The following is a 20,179-nucleotide window of genomic DNA, read 5'->3' on the forward strand; positions in this document are numbered from 1 at the left end:
AACGAGCACAGACGGGCTTGCTTCTGCACGGCGCCCTCCATAAGAGGCGAAGTGGGAGGGAGGAGCAGCTTGGAGGCGGAGCGGGGCAGCCAATGGGCAAGGGCATGGATCACAGAAGCCAAAGGGGGCGGGCCACAGGGGAGCAGTGTCGGGAAGCGGGGAGCGGGAGAGCACAGGGGCGAGGGCGCAAAAGGAACGGCAGTCAGAGGCACAGTAAACAGAAATAACAGCCAGGAATGGCGAGGAAACTGAGAAACAATACAGTACCAAAAGAACAGTAGAAACAAAAATAAACAGCCAGGAATTGGTGAAAACAGAGCAGCAGTACAGTACCAACGAGACAGGTACCAGGGGCACACCAGCGGCGACCCCTCGGTAGCAGCAGCAGCAGTGAGGCAGTCACGGGCAACCAGGAGGCGTGGGGAGTGACCAGCTATACCCTTGTACAGCTTTATAAAAAATATTTACAAACATTGGTAAAGTCAGTGCTTGTTATAACTTGAGGCTGTAGATGCATGTAAAACTATCTCTATGCCATACCTAATGGCCTAAGCCTCAATATATTATAATCAAGCTTGTTATATGACTCATTTTTCATGAGGTATGTTTCGTTCTTTCACATATTCTCGTTATGTTTTGCTCTCATAATTTCTAATTAGCTACATAGTCACCTTCTGACTTCTCTTTTGTTCTGTTCTCATAGTCTGCCTGTGGGCATTCCCATGAGGACAGTTGTTTTACACAATTCAATTTGTAGTCTTCTGCAACTTTTTGGAGAGCTCATGGAGATGATGGAGTTCTGTGATACTTTTGTCTTTTTGGGGTTTCAGGCAAGTCTACACTTATGGTGCATATGTTGGAACTTATTATTTACTGTAGGGAGGAAAATTTGAACTGCTTTTCCCAGAATGTTCTTGTTCTACAGAGAAAAAAAGCTTGCACTTCGTTTGCTGCTTAAACACTGCATTTTCTATGGGTTCGATTCCGTTAGGAAATTCCTCCGAAGGACTTGTTTCTGGAGAGCTTTCCAAGTGAACCGCGCTCCAGGATTCCGTTTTACCGATTCCGATGTATCCATGTATTGACGGACTCCATTCGCTCGGACTTCCATAGAACTCTATGAGAGCCTGTGTACCGAACGCATACACAGGCTCCCACTGAAAAAAGGGGTGGGTGGGGAAAAGCATGTACCCTGTGGCGGACACCCATGGTGCCCGCCAGACTATGCATGCATGGAAAGGGGGGACCCATGGGTCCCCCCACCATCCAGGTCCGCACACTGCTGACATAATTATGGAGCTGAATGGTGCTAAAGGCTTTTACAGCGTTGATTTTAACAACCTTGATTTAAACAAAGGGTATCACCAGCTCGACCTCAAAAAGAATTACAGGTACATTAATACCTTTTCGACTCATGTTGGTTTGTGTCATCAGGTGGCAAACTTTTTCAGGATATCATTCAATGCATAATACAGCCAGTCACAATGATCACATGCTAGTTTGTGGGGCCACCCGAAAGGAAAATGATAAAGCTCTGACACAAGTGAGTCGTATACTTACGGGTGCTGGTCTTACTTTAAAGGCAGCAAAATGTGAATTTCATCAAACCAAACTCAAGTTCTTTGGCCATGTCTTTTCTACTGGGGGACTGATTCCACACACCAACAAAGTACAAGCCTTGCCATCCAGTTCTCCACTACAGGATGTAATTATGCTGAGGACCTTCCTTGGTATGGCAAGTTACTGTTCAAGGTATATATATTACTTTGACACTCAAGTGCCCCATTGAGAGTTAACAAAACAAAATATTCCATTTAAATGGTTAAAGTGAATGTTAAAAAAGTTTCTAGAAAAACAAGCATGCAATTGAAAATGCAATGAAATGGCATACTTTGATGAGAAATTGCAGACGGAGGTTGCTGATGGGAGCCCAGTGGGGTTGGGCTCCCTGCTCAGCACACTGGGCATGCCAATGCCCGAGACACATTGTGGCTAATGGTAGCCGAAGTTTGTCAACGACAGAACGTGCTTATTCACAGCCGGAAAAAGAAAGCTTAGCTGTAGTGTGGGCTTGTGAACATTTCCATGTGTTCCTGTATGGAAAACATTTCATAGTTGTCACTGACCACCAAGCACTGCTCACCATTTTCAGCAACCCTAAAGCTAAGATACCACAGCCTTGAGAGGTGGGTGTAGCGTTTTCAGGGAGTATGATTATACGATTGTGCATCATCCAGGAAAAAATCAAAACCCTGCTGACTACTTTTCATATGACGTTACAGTGTCATGGCACTACTTCTAAAGCGACTAATGCCAATGTTAATTTCATTGTAAAATCCAGTACCCCTGCTGTTATATTGGTAGAACAAATCATTGCTGCCATGAGTACTGACAAGGATTTGTTAATACTCAAATACATTATTACACACCAATCATGGCGAACACATACTTCATGATGACCTTGAATACCAGAAATTCAAGAATGTGCAAGTAGAGCTTTAAGTTACTCCAGAAGGAATCATCATACAAGGGTCGAAAATTGTCAAACCCGAGAGTCTGATGCAACAAGGTATTGAATTGGCCCATCAGAGACACCCACGGGCTGTTGCTATGAAACAAGCTTCACTGGACCAAGTGTGGTTTGCGTGTCTTGATGAAAGAGCTGAAAAAGAGTTATTGGCTTGTCATTTATGCAACTGTTTGTCATCTAAGACAACCCCACATCCATTAAACACATGTCTGATCTCCAAAAACATTCCTGGCAGAAGACAGCAATTTATTTCTTTGGACTGCTTGACAATGGACATCATCTAATGGTAATTGTTGATGAATATTCCTGTTTTTCTCTGGTGGAGGATACGTTGTCAATGACTCATTGAAAGACTAGAAAGTATTTTTCGCCTTGGGATGTTCCTTTGATTTTGAAATCCAACAATGGCCCGTATTTCAATAGTAGGGAATTTGAAGACTTTCTCCCTTATTTAAATATTATGCATCAGAAAAGCACCCCACTCTGGTCACTCTGGTCACAGACGAATGATGTGGTTGAGAGATTTATGAGCACCCCCAAGAAGACCGTTAAGCGCATGCTGCTGGAAAAGCTTAAACTCAAATGAGCTTATCAGTCTATGCTTCGAGCATACAGGTCAACTCCGCATTCTACCACAGGTGTAAATCCTGCCACCTTAATGTTTGGGAAAGCCATAGGAGCCAGGGTGCCACAATGGACCAATGAGAGATCAATTGATTCTGCCTGACTTTGTAGTACTGACTTCTCTCACAAACATCACATGAAGACCTATGCAGACAGATATCACGGTGCACAGAACACAGTGTTCAACAGAGGAGACCAAGTGATCAGAAGGCAGAAAAAGAAACACAAGTCTGATGCTCCTTTTGATGCTGACCCACTGAGGATTTTGTCTGGTAAAGGACACATGATGAATGCTCATGGTCCTGGAAAGTCCATCACACATGATTCTTCACATTTCAAGCACCTGCCTTGACCTTCGCCAACTTCAGATGTGAGGAGTGACACTTATCCACCTGAGAGACCAGAGAGCGTGATGACTGTACAGATGTCTCTGTCACCGATTCCAGTCATAGACCCTTCTCCAGTATCTCCTCAGCCTCTCATGACCAGATCTGGGTGACTGATCTGGGCACCAAAATGACTTATTGAAGACTGTTAATGTATTTATGTATTGTTATTAATTTTTATTTAACAAAGGGAGCGATATGGTGTCTTGTGAGTTAAAGATAACGAGACCCTTTTGCTTCCTGACGGACTCAGAAGAACAGTAACGTAAGTGTGTGTGTGAGAGCTACACAATTCATGAAATAGAATGTTCAGTTCAAGTTACATGCTGATGAATAAAGACGTGTAATATCAAGCTCTGTGTGTGGAGTGATCATTTAGAAGTACCCGGGCTGGGGTAGGACGCTACACAACCTACAATCTGACACATGGGTAATTGGCTTCAAAACTTCAGTTATTGGGGGTAGTCCTCGCAAAGAGGATAATAGTTATGCACTGGCTGAGTGTGCGTCCACCAAAATGTTTTTGTTACATTAAGCCTTGCAATATAATAAGGGTGTTAACACTAAGCATGCTATATGAAACTGCTTTATTTGAAAAGCTGTGGAAACTGGATGGCATGTACGTTTTGTAAATAATAAATATACATTTTAAAAATCGCAGCAGTCTTTCAAGGCCAGACCTAATAGCTCTGCCAATGCTTGTAGCTCTACTTTAGCCCTACAAATTTTATGAGGAAAACATTTTGTTTTGGAAAAGTGTTAGTGTATTATGTTTATAAAATGAGTGGACCTGTGCTTTGCATCTCCATAACCTATTGCAAAATGATGTGGTCCTTCGTAGTCATGACCACCATACAGCAATACCCTTCACAACATGTTTTTGAACTTCTACAGTGACATTTTCCAGTTTCAGCAACCAACCCTGGAACTTTGCATCTTATTTACAATCTTCTGAGAACTAACTCAACCCCCACCAGTCACATAATCAACCATTTCTTATTCCAGCATCATATTTCTTCCTTCCATGAAATGCTGCCATCAAGAAAGATTGTAGAGATACTAGAAAAAGGCCAACATCAGTCAATATGTTGTGGTCCAAATGCATTTCAAAAGTTTAATATGCTCATGCCTAGCGACCCTCTTTCCAGCCAGCCCTGTCCGCTAATAAACCAACCATTCCGCCACCTTCTTTAACCTTTAAAATTATTTAATTCCTATAAATAATTCCACTCTGACGTTCTCAGGGAAGTTGCAAAAACTCCTGAAGGTATTTCCAAAACATCCACAGACATTAACATGTAACTGGACAACCACAATTACACAACAAAATTAATCTGGACACTAGTGCACAGCGAAAGAGATACTATTCTGTACTCAAGTTCTGAATCCTACCATAGTCCTACGAGCTCTTAAGGATCTAGGTACCACTTGAAAAAGAATAGAAATGTTTAACTGTCAAGGGTTACTCTTGAGGGTAGCTGGGTGAAATATATAGCAGAGGTAGTACATGTATCTCTAACTATATACATATAAATCCCTATAACCAAAAGGCTTTTTGGATATGCAAAGTAGCACTCCAGTAGCACTACTTCTTGATCTACAAAATGGAAATCACAAACCTATATGTGAAGATCTCTTCACCTCTGCTTCTCCCTTAATTTCTGTGCAGAGATCTCCGCACATGTGCACACTTAAGTACACATTTTAGTAGTAAATGTAGGAGAGACAATAGGGGGTTGGGAGAAAATGGGGACTAAATACTATTAAGTGGAAGGGGAGAGGAGCAATTTAAGGAAGAGGATAAGCAAAGACATGCTAGCACAACACATGCCCTCCAAAGTCTAAGACCATTGCAATTCACAAAATGCACATCTCAATTTACTATGATCCAAACAGTGAAAAATGGGCTTACATGTACTCCAGCCAAGCCACGTAGTATGTCAAGTACCACACATATTCTAGTACTGCAACTCACATTCCATATATAAAACAATGGAGGCAGGGAAACAAACTAACAATTCATAAGAGACAATGTTACATTTTTAAATTAATTTTACATTAAAATTATTAATTAATTATTTTAGTGATAAAAAGTAAGCTACATTGTTGATTCATTCTCTTATTATACATTTAATAATGCATTTAATTAAAAAAAGTTTTAAACTTATTTTTAAAATTATAAACATCTTAATATTAAATACAAATATAATATTAACCACATTTACTGCAAATTAAGTGAACAGAAGTGATTGTGGGTTTATTTTTTAATTGTTTAAAATTATTATTTACAATGTAAATTCATGTATTTACGTTATTTTAAAATTTAGTTGAAATTAAATTTCAAGATGTGAAGTATTGATACTTTTTATGTTATCAGTTTAAGGGTAATATTAATTATTTTAATTAATTTATATTTATATTTTACATCAAAATAATTCCATGGTTTACAATATTAATAACATTTAATCATTGTCCTATATTTTGCTATGCAAATATATCCGCCTGATGGCACTCATCTTCAAAAACACCCTCAATATTATTAATAGTAAATTTATTGATGAAAAATGAGTTGTAAGAGCGGTGAAAAGCAAATAAGTGGTGAAGGAGTAGATCTACACGTGAGTAGTTCTACTCGTGCAAATTTACATTTGTGAATCGTCACCATAATGTTTTACCACTGTTATTCTTTACAGAAAGATATATGAGACTCAATTTATGTTACGGAAATATACATAGTAGCTTTGATAAATGTTATGCCATAAGCAATACTCATGAGTGTATCTAGGTACCCAGTAATTTCTCTGTGCTTTACAAAACATAATCACACTTTACAAGAGATAGAGTTGCAGGTATAACGTGACCATCGCCAAGTACAGCATGGAAATATTTTCAATTGCTAACTTAATTACTAGATTCAGTTTCCAATTGTGAGTTATCTCATGAGCATGAATCATGCTGCTCTGCACTGTGCACGTCAGGCAGCAATTAGGATAAAGTGCAGTTTCCTTTAAGGTGTTTCACATGTGATTCCTGGCACCAAGTGGCATGGGAGCTGGCACTGTCTAGTAGTGAGTTTCAATATATGAATTATTTGCCAACTAGGTGTTCTTACTGGGATATTCTCCCAACAAAGGGCAGAGGAAGCAGATAATGGGCACATAGTCTTTTGTGCAAGGTATGCAGTCCATGCCTTATGCCATAGGCATGGTTTAGGTGTTGCTCTTGTCACGTCGCGAGCTGTCTTGATGTAAATAGTTTGGCCCAGGAACAGAAAGCATAGCAAGTCCTCCCTTCTCTAGTCAAATCATTTGAATATATGCATTTGCTTTAGAATTAATTCTATAGGGAGGGTAGTACCGGGAGAGTATTACTGCAGCAGGAAGAGGAAACAGCATCAATACCTATTACTAAATCCTACAGACAACCTACAACGTTATGAGTTACATACATCTCCCTAACATGGATAGGGGGATGAAACCAGGCCCTCTCATGTACTTTCTCATACACACCGCTTACCAGCTGCAGGAAGCAGGGTTTGTTATTATATGCTACATAAGTTTAAAAGGGAAAGCCAGAAGGCAGCCTCTTTACAAGGCTAGAGGTAAAAAGGCCATACCCGACTATTATAACCAGTTGCCGCCATTTCTTCGTAGTGTGATGGTCTGGATGAGGGTGCTATAGCTAAACGTGTTATAAAGAGTACTACACTGTGTAGACCCATTACACACAAAATGTCTAGCACTCTGCTGGTGAGTAACAAAACACATTTTGAGTCTACCAGATTGATAATATGAGAAGCAGATTTTCAAATAAACTCTGCGCTGGGGACTTTCAACCATGCATATGTACAATTACTTAGTCATCATCCATGCAGCCTCCAAGATAAGCAGGGCATTTTCCAAGGACATCCGACACTGACGGACCCCTGCACAGGACGCCCTATAGCACACTCAGGAGAAAGGTGCACACCTATCAGCGAGTTTTCAATGTCAAAATTAGGAATACAAGTAGTATCAGAAAGAACTCATAGAACAGACACATCGTAGCCAACCCTTTATTTAGGCCTCCCTGAACATGACCAAGGGGACACAATGTTATATGATAACCATTGCCTGCCTCTCAAGACTGCTCAATGCTCTCAAAGCCACAACAATTGAGGACAATACCCATCCCATTTTCTGTAGTAAAGTTCATCACTGGCAAAGCATTAATACATCAACATCAGGAATACCTCTCTCAAGCACTGCCTCTTTTCTTATACCCTCAAAGCCACATACAAACTCTTGTTTCTTAGTAAGGTCAATCTCAACCTCAACGAAGCCAACAATAACTATTTAATCACTCTCCACCCATTAAAAGACAAAATCATCAAGAAGAATTTCACCACCCATCTTCCTGAGGAAACCAAGGCCACTCCTGCCCATCAAGATTCAGTTTCCAGGACACAACGAAGACACAAGAATAGCTCTGTGGTTTTTGTACCGCTTGACGTTAACAGCAATGGAAAATCCTATCTTCTAATTCTTCTCAAAATCTCAGCAGCATTCTATCAGATCCATTTACACACCCACTCTGCGAGAAGTACCTTTGTTGGCTTGTTCCTAGACAATATATTCCAGTTCATCCAGATGAACTACTCAAGATCTTTAAACCCTCTTTGTGCTGCACAGCTATATCCTATGGGCAGTAATCTTGTTATGCTATGTTATGTTTTAAGTCTTTTAATGCGCGTGGCTACTCCTCGGAGTGTCCCAGCGCGAGCTCGATGGGAGGGGTAGGGGGGAGGTGAGAGCTTATACAAACAGACATGTCTTCAGCTTTTTCTTAAATAGGCCAAAGCCATAAATGCTGCGCATATCTAGGGGAAGCAGATTCCACATAGAGGCAGCTTTAACAGCAAGAGACTTGGCTTCTGATCTAGTAAGCCGGAAGCGGGGAATGCAGGCCAACCTCTGAGATGCTGATCGGAGAGATCTGACCGGAGAATAGAAGCGGAAACGCTTCTGTAAATAGATGGGGCCACTGTCATGTAAAGCACAGTGGATCAGGGTCAGTGCTTTGAACTTAACTCGTTCAAGCACCCGCAGCCAGTGGAGTGACCGCATCTGCTGCCTGGCGCTGCATCTCGTGGGAATGTTAAAGATGAGTCTGACAGCGGCATACTGGACAAGGTGCAGTTTGTTTAGAAGATACCTCGGCAGACCAACGTACAAGGAGTTAGCGTAGTCGAACGGCAAGAGTATCAACGCCCGGGTGACAGTCTCTTTAGCTATTCTGGGGAGAAGTGGGAGAAACTTCAGGAGAGATTTAAGAATTCCGAAGCAGTGACCTGCCAGCTTCTTGATCTGGGTGGAGAAGGAAAGATCCTCCTCAAACCATATTCCTAGATTTTTTGCAGGTTTTCCTGTAGAGGTCGGTAAAGGAGAATTTCAGAATTTCCTTCATTGCACTTCAGTTGTGCTGCGAAAAAGCCATTTAAAAACTGCGGACAGGCATTTCCTAGCCTGGGATGTAGAATTTTCTGATTTTCCCCATGTGAATAGGAGCTGCGTATCGTCGGCATACACAACGATTTTGTCTCTCTTCAACCACAACATAGAGCCCCATGTGCTGCTCCTGGCAGACATGAATTTCAAGACCCATCGATATATACAGAAAACTCCCACCTCAATCTGAAGGTGTTCTCTGGCAATGGAATAAACACCAAAAAGTAAAGACGGCCTTTCCTGTATACATACTTGTATGTTAGTTGCACACATGATGTTACATTTCCTGAAGGCAGAGATTTTATTACTCGCCAACTGAAAACTAGAACAAATTAAAGAATGGGTGCCTGCAAAGAACCAAAGGGATTCACGTTTCACTTAACAGACAGATACGTCACTAGGTGTCAACATGAGCACTCGTTTCAGTGTAAACAGAATGGCACAGCTACCATAGTTCACACAGTTAAGGCACAGTACAGGAATGTGACTTTAAAACACCGATCTACTCACTATAGTTTTTGCACTTAGATGGAGGCTGCCACGTTGAACGTCACTCTAGCGACCCCCGTGAAGAGTCTCCTTCATGCAGCAGTATTACTCTTCCAGGAAGTACGAATCAGGCCTATGTTCCAGGAATTTCACTGGCTTCCTCTGCCATCTGCATCAGCTTCAAAGTTTGCTGCTTGAGTTTCAAGGTTGTAAAATCCGACATGACGTAATACAAGGAAGGTAGGATCAACACTTCTTGTGGTCTAAGGAATATCTAAAGCATCAGAGCAAGAAGACTTTCTAATATACCTTCTCAGGCTAAACACCCAGAGTCTAGGATTTCATTGCACCACAGAACAGAACCGACAAGTCTTTCCAATCCAATCCAATCCAAAAAATCTTTATTTCGGCCTTTTAGGCCATAAAAGAAGCATACAAATACATACGACAGTATAAAAACATCATTGGAATGTACAAAAATACAAGTAGCGAGCCTTCTTATCCATCTTTAAAATCGAATAGATAAAAATACATAAAAAAGGGAACAGCACAATTCATTACATGGGAGTAAAATTGGCAATTATGGTAAAAGACGTTAACAACGGAAGCCGTAAAAACAATAAAACAGTGGCAGGACATTCAATCTATGTTAGATTATCCTTAATCAGCTTGGACCTCTTACGCCACATGGCAAGGAGAAATTTGGAAACTGCAAATACAATGTGGGGGGAAGGGTCAGATTTCAGTATTCTGTAGGATGACAGACAGTTCCTTATAGCCATGTTCCTGCATAAGGGCACCAACCAATATTTCCTTGAGGATTTATATGTGGGGCAGAAAAACAGAACATGGATTTCGTCCTCATCGCCCAGATTGCAACCAGGGCATAACTTATCCCCCCCATTGGTCCATTTACTAGTAAAGGATTTGATTGGCAGAGAGCCAAACCGCCACTGTAAAAACAACTTCCTTGCCAAGGTTGGGTATATAAAATCCAAGAAGGTTTCAAACTTATATGAATTTTTGGATTGAGTAAAACAGTGAGTAAGGGTGCCGGTGCTAAGTGCAGTCATGTGAGATGTGAGTTTTTGTTCCCTGTACACTTCCACTAGTCTTTTCCGGGATACCTTGCTACATCCTAATTCTGGAGTCTCCCAAAGCTCGCTAAAACCAAGCCTAAACAATTCTTTTTTTACAAAGGCTAGCCAAGGTATCTTGCCATTGTGGTTCAGGTTCATGACATATACCAGATCTTGCCTGTAATGACTAAGCTCCTTTGTTGACCACAGTCTATGCCAAAATCTAATGGGTTTGGAATTGAGATCCTCTCTGATGGAAGGTAGACCCAGATCCAGACGTATGGGAAGTAGGGGAGTTGCAGTTGGGAGGGCCAGGAGACGCCTCATGAAATTATTTTCAACACCCACCAGCTCTATTGCCGCTTGGTGCCCCCATAGCTCGCTTCCATAGAGTGCGGCTGGTTTCGCTTGCACTTTATACATCTCAACTGCAGGAGCTATAGGTTTATAGGTTGAGGTGTTGGTAACCTTTAAGATAGCCCCAGACAGTTGAGATAGCCTCAATCGTGAGCTTGCAATCTGTGGGTGCCATGAGAGGTTCTCCTGAAGGGTTACACCCAAATACTGAAAGGTTTTGACCCTCTCTAGGACCGTAGAATTTAAGGTTGGGTTCGGTCTAGTTGTAGGGGAAGGGTTAAAAATCATGTATTTGGTCTTCCCTGCGTTTATTTCAAGGCCATGCTGCCTACAGAAGAGATCGAAGCCATCAAGGATTCTCTGAATTCCCATGGGTGATTTGGAAAGCAGGAGGGTATCATCAGCAAACATAATCGCTGGTACCCTCCTGCCTGCCAAGACTGGGGCGTCATTATCCTCAACATTAGCTAAGTGTGAGATGACGCTGTTCACGTATAAACAAAAAAGAGTAGGGGCAAGGACACAGCCCTGCCTAACCCCCCGGGAGACAGGAAACCTATTTGTCAGTGCTCCGCCCCGTCCGCAGCGTACCTGAGCAAAGTTGCCCTGGTGCAGTCTAATTATAGCCTGAAGTAAATTAGTAGGCACTCCCAACTCCTTCAGGACCTCCCAGAGTTTTCCTCGCGGTACCAGATCGAACGCTGACTTCAGGTCCACGAACACCATGTACAATCTCCCGCCCTCGATGGTCACCGTTTTCCAAAAGAGGAGAACTAGGCGGAAGATTTGGTCCATGGTGGACGTATTTTTCCTGAAGCCGGCCTGGAGAGGACTTAGGATTTCATTATCCTCCATCCAGACCAACAGATGGTCTAGTAGGATTCGCGAGTAGATCTTCTGGGGGACATCTATCAGGCTGATCGGCCTGTAGTTGGATGGGAGCAGAGGACAGCCCTTCTTGAAGATAGGGACTATCTCTGCCCCCAGCCAAGTACAGGGGATCGCCATGCCACGTGCAAGTGAGTTAAAGAGGATGTGAAGGTAAGGCGCCCAGATCTCTGAATGGGACCTAAAAAGGTCGCCAGGTAATTTATCAAGGCCAGGTGCCTTACCCAACGCTAAGCCATCAATTGCACTGGCCACTTCCCCTAACGTAAACTCCAGAGTGTCACCAGGAAGGGAGAGGAGTGTTTCAACATTGGCATCAGTATTTTCATGGACGTCTGCATAGAGTTTCCCGAAGTGATCTTCCCATATTTGTGCTGCTATATTAGGTTCTACTGCGGCTTTTGGTTCCCCTGAGCCAGTAGTAACCAAGGACCAGAATCTTCTTGAGTCCTTGGCTGTTAATGCTGCAGACAGATCCTGCCATCTATCCCAGTCCCAGTCTGACCTCACACGAGCCATTGTATCTTTGTACTGTCGCCGCAGAGCGGACACCCTGGTCCGGGATTCCCCCTCTTTGACTGCAGAGATAAGGTCAGCTTTAACCTTTCTACACTCAGAGTTATACCAAGTAGATGTTCTGGTCTTGGGCTTGGACTTCGGCACCTCTGGGTAGAGGACCTCTCCCAATACAGTCACTAACTCTTCGTGTATAGAGGGTAAGGATTCCTGCAGGGCCTGGGTGCTGGATAGACTAATTAGTTCTTCCAAGGCCTCAAATTTGGGCAGGACCAGATTATAAATTTTCCCCATATTTTCTTCCGATTTGGAGAAATTCTGCCACCTCACCCTACGCCTATTTGAAGTTAATACCAAATTTCCCCTTTCATCTCTTTCCTCTGGGCGAGAGGGTCCTATAGGTTCGGGGGGGGTAGGCCAGGGAGAGGAGGAGGGCATTATGGTCACTATCAGTGCGAGGAATTACATAGAAGTCCTCCACCTTAGGCCAGAGGCTGATGTCAACAAAAACATAGTCCAGTCGTGACTCATGATTGAGTCTATTGAAAGTGCACTTTGAAGGGGTATCTGAGGGAGTCCGTCCATTACAAGCTCTTAAGGCGAAATTAAGAGTTAAAGACATAATTTGGACCGCAAGTGGGGACCAGGATTTAGGATGCGGCGAGTGGCACAGTGGTATGCCCCAAAAGTCGTCTTCTGCAGTAAGGGCCCCTTCCCTCAAGCCCTCTAGGGGCTCGAAGTGGCAATTAAAGTCACCGCCCATTACCACCTTGAAGTCTGCCGGCAGCTGGCCCATAAAGGACACAAGATCTTCGAGTGTGGTGGACTCTGCCGTTGGTCCTACTGGGCGGGAATAAACATTTATAATTGCTAACGTTGGAGCCCCCTTCCATTTTAGAAGGACACACTGGATATCTTGGGAAGACGTAGGTAGGGATTCCGCTATGCAGCCAATATGTGAAGCTATCCACACCGCCAAACCACCCGAGGGCCTCCCCTTGCCGTTCCAGGAGGCATGGATCTCAAATATGGCATAGCCAGTTTTGAGAACCGGCACCCTCGCCCATGTCTCTTGAAAGAGGCAGATGTCACTGTTTGTTATGAGGGAATCCCATTCATCCGTGTGAATTTTATTGGAAATACCTGCAACATTCCAAGATAGTACCCGCAGGGCACTAGAAGGAGTGTGCAGGATTGGTCCATACCCCCCTGAAGTGTTTCTACCACTGCAGACTTTTGGGATGGGAACCCCTTGAAAGGAGGGTAGACTAAAGTTAGATGTGACTGGAAGGCTTGGGATCGAGCCATGAGGGTCTACTGACAATTGGCAGAGGGAATTGCCACCGGGGGCGTGAGAATTTTCATTCAGTCCATTTGACACTCTTTCATCGGCAGAACAACCAAGAGGGCACCCCGGGCGTCAATCACATGAGTCCAAGCCAGAAAGAGCTTCAAATCTGTTGTTAACTTCCAAAGGTGTAAATGGAAGCAAATGGTCCATCCCCCCCGAATGAGAAAAATGTTCCATACTCCTGTGATTAGTTCCATAACCCCTTGGTGGAACATGTTCCCACCCAAGAACATTCTTTGGGATCATGGAACCTGGGTGTGAGGGGAGGTAATGGTTAGTTTGTTTTGGGCCATTAAACCCTATCGAGGGCATGGGGGGCCATGGGCATGACAGAGGAGCTACTAGGGCTCTGGGATAGAAATAAGTGAGGTCACACGGCATAATTGATTTGCCTAGGTTCCCCGGCATCCAACTCAGAATATGCCTGACAGCTTCTGGGTCCCTAAAGTTAATCACAATCAAATCGCCCTCAATGTCTTTCTCCCGTCCCCCTAACCAGGAGAGTCGGCGCACATGCACTATGTCTCCATTAACATTCACCGGGAGAGGTCTATTTTTGGACAGCCAGTACATAGTTTTGTTTTTAAGTTGCTCTGGGCCTTCTCGCTTGTCTGGGTCTAGAGTGGGCACGCCCGTAAGGACCACTACATAGGGTAGTGATTCTGGAGGAAGTTCAACCTGGGGGATCCTACGTTTAGGTACGTTGGTAGGTGGTGCCCTCTCTCCCACCAGTTGGCTTGATCTTGCGGCAATACTGCTTCCACCCTGCGGGTTGGTACCATTCTTATTAATGGCAACTGTAGAAGGAGTGGCGGAGGTTAGAATGCCTTGAGGAATGTGGGACAATGTTTTAGTAGGAGGGTTAGGCAAAGGGAATGAGGCTGTTGTGGTGGTGGTGACAATCGTATTGGCCTCCTTGGCTAGGTTGTTAGATGTTAAATAGGGCATCTTGGAAATGCAAGGTTTTGAGCTGTCATATGAACTGACTACAGTCTGAACTATGCTAGGTGTTATGGGGACCTTCTGATTGGTCGGTCTATTCAAAATGGCCTGTTCCAAGTTCCCTAACCGTTGTTCTATGGCCAATAGTCTGTCTACAATGGGGGAAGTCAGTGTCCTAAGCATTTGCGCAATTGACTCTAAGGTAGGGGCAAGCGAAGGAATCACCTCCGGAAATGCGCATGGAGGGGTAGTAGCTAGTATAGGGGGTAGTATTTCTTGTGCAGTCGCTGTGGATGTAGTAGGTCTAATACCCACATCTGGTTTGGAAACGGAGACTGAACCCCCCCCTTTCCCCTTACCAAATTCAGAGTGACTAATTTTGCCCTTGTGTGTAGTACCCCCTTTCCTCATCCTTTTTTTGGGCGGAGGGCCAGGGATTATCTGGGCCTCAGTCTTCCTCAGTTGATTTTTAGCAGTAGTTTTTGCCATAGGGATGGGAGCTTGCATAAATTTCTGAGCTACATCAGGATTGCAAGGTGGTGAGGGGACGACGGCAGGCAAACTAGAGGAATCCCCTGAGTAAGAGGGAGGTGTGGGGGTAATATCCCTTAAAAGTTCTGGGATTCCCTGAGATGTAAAGGGGTCCTCAGTAATAGGGGACACCTCTGTACCGGGTACTAAGGTATGCGGGGACATAACCAAGGGAGTTCTTGCCTTGTAACCCTCGATGGAGCGACGACGCTCCACCCTTTTCTCTGCTAAGGCTTCTTCCCTTTCAATATCAGAGATGGATTTCTTGAAGTAGTTATCTAGAGTGCCCTTGTTAAGGTTAACCCCCGAAGTCCCAGGTGAAGCCGTATCCATAATGGGAAGAAGAGACACAGCTATGAAGTTATACAAGGGTGACAATGGCTAGAAATACTAAACCAGCAAACCTGTAACAACTAAAGTAACACTTACACCGTATATACAGACAGTGGAGGTCACAGAGAGCCCAGGTCTACGTAGGAAGCACGACAAAAAAGGGACGGGGCCCAGCCCAGCCTCCCCAGCCACCTAACGGCCACACAACGGCCCGCTCTTTGCCCGGTCTTCGCCCGCTTCCTCGTCCGCGCGCGTCCCGCGTTCGCGTTCGAGTCGCGGTTGAAGTAGAGGAGGAGAGAAGGGGGCGGGAAGAGGAACCAGGTGCGCGCGATGGACGGCGCTAGCACTTCTGGACCTCGCAGTCCCGCTCCCTATGCAGGTGTCTCAATACTCACTCCCCCAGCCGAGGTGACCGAGCCGAAGTGCTCCCAGGTCACTAGAAATGACTCGCACAGGGCTCCGCAACAGATTGTGCCCCTTGGACGGCCAGAAGCAAAGTTCAGTGTCTCCCACGCTGCACGAACGGTCTTTCATCCTCTGCTCTCAGTAGCATCGGGAGACTCGCCTCTTCATGGAATTCCCCATCCCTAAGGATGTCATTGCAACATTTAAGCTGGTAGAGGGAGCTGCCCTAGTGTGCTATCAGAAATGGGGACAGGAGGGCGTGTGAACACAACACTGGTATCAAGCATTTCAGTGTTGCTAGACACAATTTGATTCAACCTAGGGCCGTGAGTTTAATGAAACCAGCGATGTCTCAGTAAACAGAATGCTGCACCCTGTCCTCGAACATTACATGACAACACACCTGCCTCAAGTACGCTGCATGTTCTGCACATTTCCTGGTTCCCTGCTGCTACCCTGTACAATGCTTTCTTGCTTTATAACAAGATTCACGGTAAATAAATGCACATTCATAAATTAAGCTTTAAACTTGGCTAAGGCACACTAAAATAAGCCATTGAGCTTCGAATGAAATGTCAGTTTACCGCTGTCCATTATTAGCTTAGTCCAGCTCCGATGAAAATTAGCTTCATCACATTTCGGCTTTAGTACCTTAAGAAGGCCAGTGACTTTGTTACTAATATCCTCTGCATCTGCAGACAACTGAGAGTACTGGACTGTGGCCGACTCCGCATCCAGTGTTTCAGCATTTAACTCTGAATTTACATAACTCCCCATCTCTTGCGACATTTAAAATAATCCCCAAGAGTCAACATTTCTATTGCTGGTGCTCGCTCAGTAATACGGTTTTGGAGACTGAACGATGTAAAATGCTGACAGTACAACATTCTTGAATTTAAATATATATATACACACACATACATATATATATATATATATATATATATATATATATATATATATATATATATAAAATACATGGTTTCAGGCCTTATATAGTTAGAAATTAGCATTTAAAAAACATTGAAATTGCTTTGAAACATTAGTTGTACTAACTATATTTCGCGCACCCGCATCCACTGCTGATGATGTCACATATTACATCATTCATGACATGGTCAGTGACATCACTGATGACATCACTGATGACATCTCAACTGACATCACTGATGACATCACTGATGACATCTCATTTGACATCACTGATGACATCATTCAGTGACTGTATGTTTCTGTAAAGTTTAAATATGTTTTACGTATTGAAGAATGAGTGGATGTATAAGTGTCTGGATGAAGGATTTAGTAGGTGCGTAACTGACTGTATGAGTGAGTGATTAAATGTGTCTTACTAAATGCATGGGTTAGTGACTAAACTGTCTGAATGTGTGCATCAGTATGTCTGTTGTTGTGTAAGCTGCTGCATGTGTTGATCAGTAGCTATATGAGTGGCTATATGGGTTATTGATTGGTTGCCCAAGTATTTGAATGGGAGACTGAGTGTGTGTGTGGGTGGCTGGGAGGTGTGTGACTCTGTGCATAGATGTGTGAGCAGTTGATTCACTAGGTGTATGAGTTCAAGAGTGCATGTGGAAAAAGCTGTATGGGCGGTTGACTGTGTGCATGGGTGTGTTGGTGAGTGAATGGATATCTCAGTGCTACATGTCCAAGTAAGTACATATGTAAAACACAGTGCATGGGAGAGTTGGCATATATAAATGACTATACATGAGAGCCAGTGAATGTGCGAGTGGCTGTATGGATCATTGTGTACTTGTATCAGTGATTGTATAAGGGAGTAAGAATGTGTTAGTATATTTTTGAATAAGTAAGGTGTTGTGTGTATAACTGTATAGTTGAGGAAATGGAAGTGTGATTGATTCTTTGCATGACTGACTAGGTGTGTGAGTAACACCATGGATGAGTGGCAGTGTGTGAGTGTCTGTATAGGTGTATGAGTGCATCTGATAGTGTTGTATTGATGAGTGACTGTATGAGTGTTTCTATGGGTGAATGAGTGAATGTGTGTGTAGACCTAGGAATCAGTGAGTGCGTATGTAGTAACTGGTATTGGTGTGTCAATGGTTTCAAGAATGGTAGTCTGTATTTAACACTGGGTGTATCAAAGGTTATATTAGAGTGTGAGGAGGTGCATCATATTATCACATGAATTATATCATCAGTGATGTGTTCAGTGATGTCAAATGAGATGTCATCAGTGATGTCATCAGTGATATCATTTGAGATGTCACCAGTGATGTCATCAGTGATCTCACTGACCATGTCATGAATGATGTAATATGTGACATCATCAGCAGTGGATTGCGGGTGCGCCAAATAGAGTTAGTACAACTAACTATATAGGAGCAATTTCAATGGTTTTTTAAATGCTAATTCCTAACTATATAAGGCCTGAAACCTATGGTTTTTTAAGTGAATTTGCAAGGTTTTTTAAATGCTAATTCTTAACTATATAAGGCCTGAAACCTATGGTATTTAAGTGAATTTGCAAGGTTTTTTAAAAGCTAATTCCTAACTATATAAGGCTTGAAACCTATGTTTTTTTCAATGAATTTGCAAGGTTTTTTAAATGCTAATTCCTAACTATATCAGGGGTGAAACCTACATTTTTTTTCAATAAATTTCAAAGGTTTTGTAAATGCTAATTCTATTAGCGGATAACATTTAAATATGTTATTATCCTTCTGGGACCACCTGAGCAGCCATGTTGTTTCTCAAGAGAAGTGGGGCACAAGAGAGCACAAAACAAGAGTGGAAAATGCGAAAAGGGGGCAGGGTTGAGACCCCCTGACCCCCTAGCCCTTCTCAGGGGGTCCCAGAAGGACCACCAAGTGCAAAGCAAAATGTTTTGTTTTTTGAAATCACGGGGTAAGTGCACGGTACGCGTACCGTACGTGTACGGTGCGCGTACCCTGCGATTTTTTCAATTTTTTCTTTTGCCCTTGGGGGTCCTTTTGGGACCCCCTCAGAAGGGCTAGAGGGTTTTGTTTTGGGCTCTCTTGTGCCTCAGTTCTCCTGAAAAACAAGATGGTGGCCAACACTTCCTGGTTTGGACAGTTTGGAATGTTGACAGTCGACTGCCAGCCAATCAGAAACTCGCATGTGCACGTAAGGGTACGCGCACATACGCATACGGTACGCTTACCGTACGTGTACGTACACGTACGGTGAGCACATATAGATATATAATTTGTTCATATTCAATTTTCTCAACAACTACTGGAGGGCTGGAGGGAATTTCACCAAATATAGAAAAGGTACTACTGCATTCCTGTCCCTACCATTTTGCCACGGTTGGTGTAATTCCGTTCAGCCGTTCGGGCTGTAGCCGTGTCTAAAGGTCCCATAGAAAATGCCATTTGAAAAATCTCCAATTCATTTTTCTCAAGAACTACTGGAGGGATTTTCACCAAACATAGCAAAGGCACATCTGCATACCAGGCCCTACCATTTTGCCAAGTTTGGTGTAATTCCATTCAGCCGTTCCGGCTGTAGCTGTGTCTAAATGTCCCTATGGAAATTAGCATGGGCAAAACACGTTTTGGGACCCCCTTTCAGCCCCCGCTTGACGAATCCCCCCAAAACTTTCAGGGAAGGAGCGGAGCGGAGCTGGCCAAATTTCTGGAAAATTACACACAGATTCCTCAATCGGCGCCAAAGTTATTCCCAATAGAATGTTAAGCGTATATAGATATATAATTTGCTCAAATTCAATTTTCTCAACAACTACTGGGGGGATTTTCACCAAATATAGAAAAGGCACTACTGCATACCTGTCCCTACCATTTTGCCAAGTTTGGTGTAATTCCATTCAGCCGTTCCTGCTGTAGCTGTGTCTAAAGGTCCCTATGGAAATTAACATGGGGAAAACACGTTTTGGGACCCCCCTTTTTTCTTGGCCCCCGCTTGACGAACCCCCCGAAACTTTCAGGATTGGAGCGGAGCGGAGCGAAGCAATTTTAAGGAAAATTACACTCAGATTCCTCTATCGGCGCCAAAGTTATTCCCAATAGAGTGTTGGGGATTTTCTATGGTAACTAGGTCCTAACTATATATATATATATATCTTTTTTTTTAACAGTTTGACACACACACATATATATATGTGTGTGTGTGTGTCAAACTGTTAATTGGAATATTCATTGACAAAAATCTGGAGAAAGATTAAATGGATATCTGTATTAAGTTAAATGTCATGAATGTCTGCATATTCAAAGTAGATTTTTGCTAAAACAAAATAAACT

At 43.3% G+C, this 20,179-nt stretch overlaps 1 protein-coding gene across 1 annotated transcript in view; it reads right to left on the bottom strand.

Moving 5' to 3' along the window:
* The window catches only part of TMEM100 (transmembrane protein 100), a 97,015-nt gene that overhangs the window by 63,428 nt on the left and 13,408 nt on the right, over nt 1-20,179 (bottom strand). The gene's annotated exons all lie outside the window — the stretch shown is intronic.

The sequence above is a fragment of the Lissotriton vulgaris genome, chromosome 7, assembly GCF_964263255.1.
Source record: "Lissotriton vulgaris chromosome 7, aLisVul1.2, whole genome shotgun sequence".
Taxonomy (NCBI): domain Eukaryota; kingdom Metazoa; phylum Chordata; class Amphibia; order Caudata; family Salamandridae; genus Lissotriton; species Lissotriton vulgaris.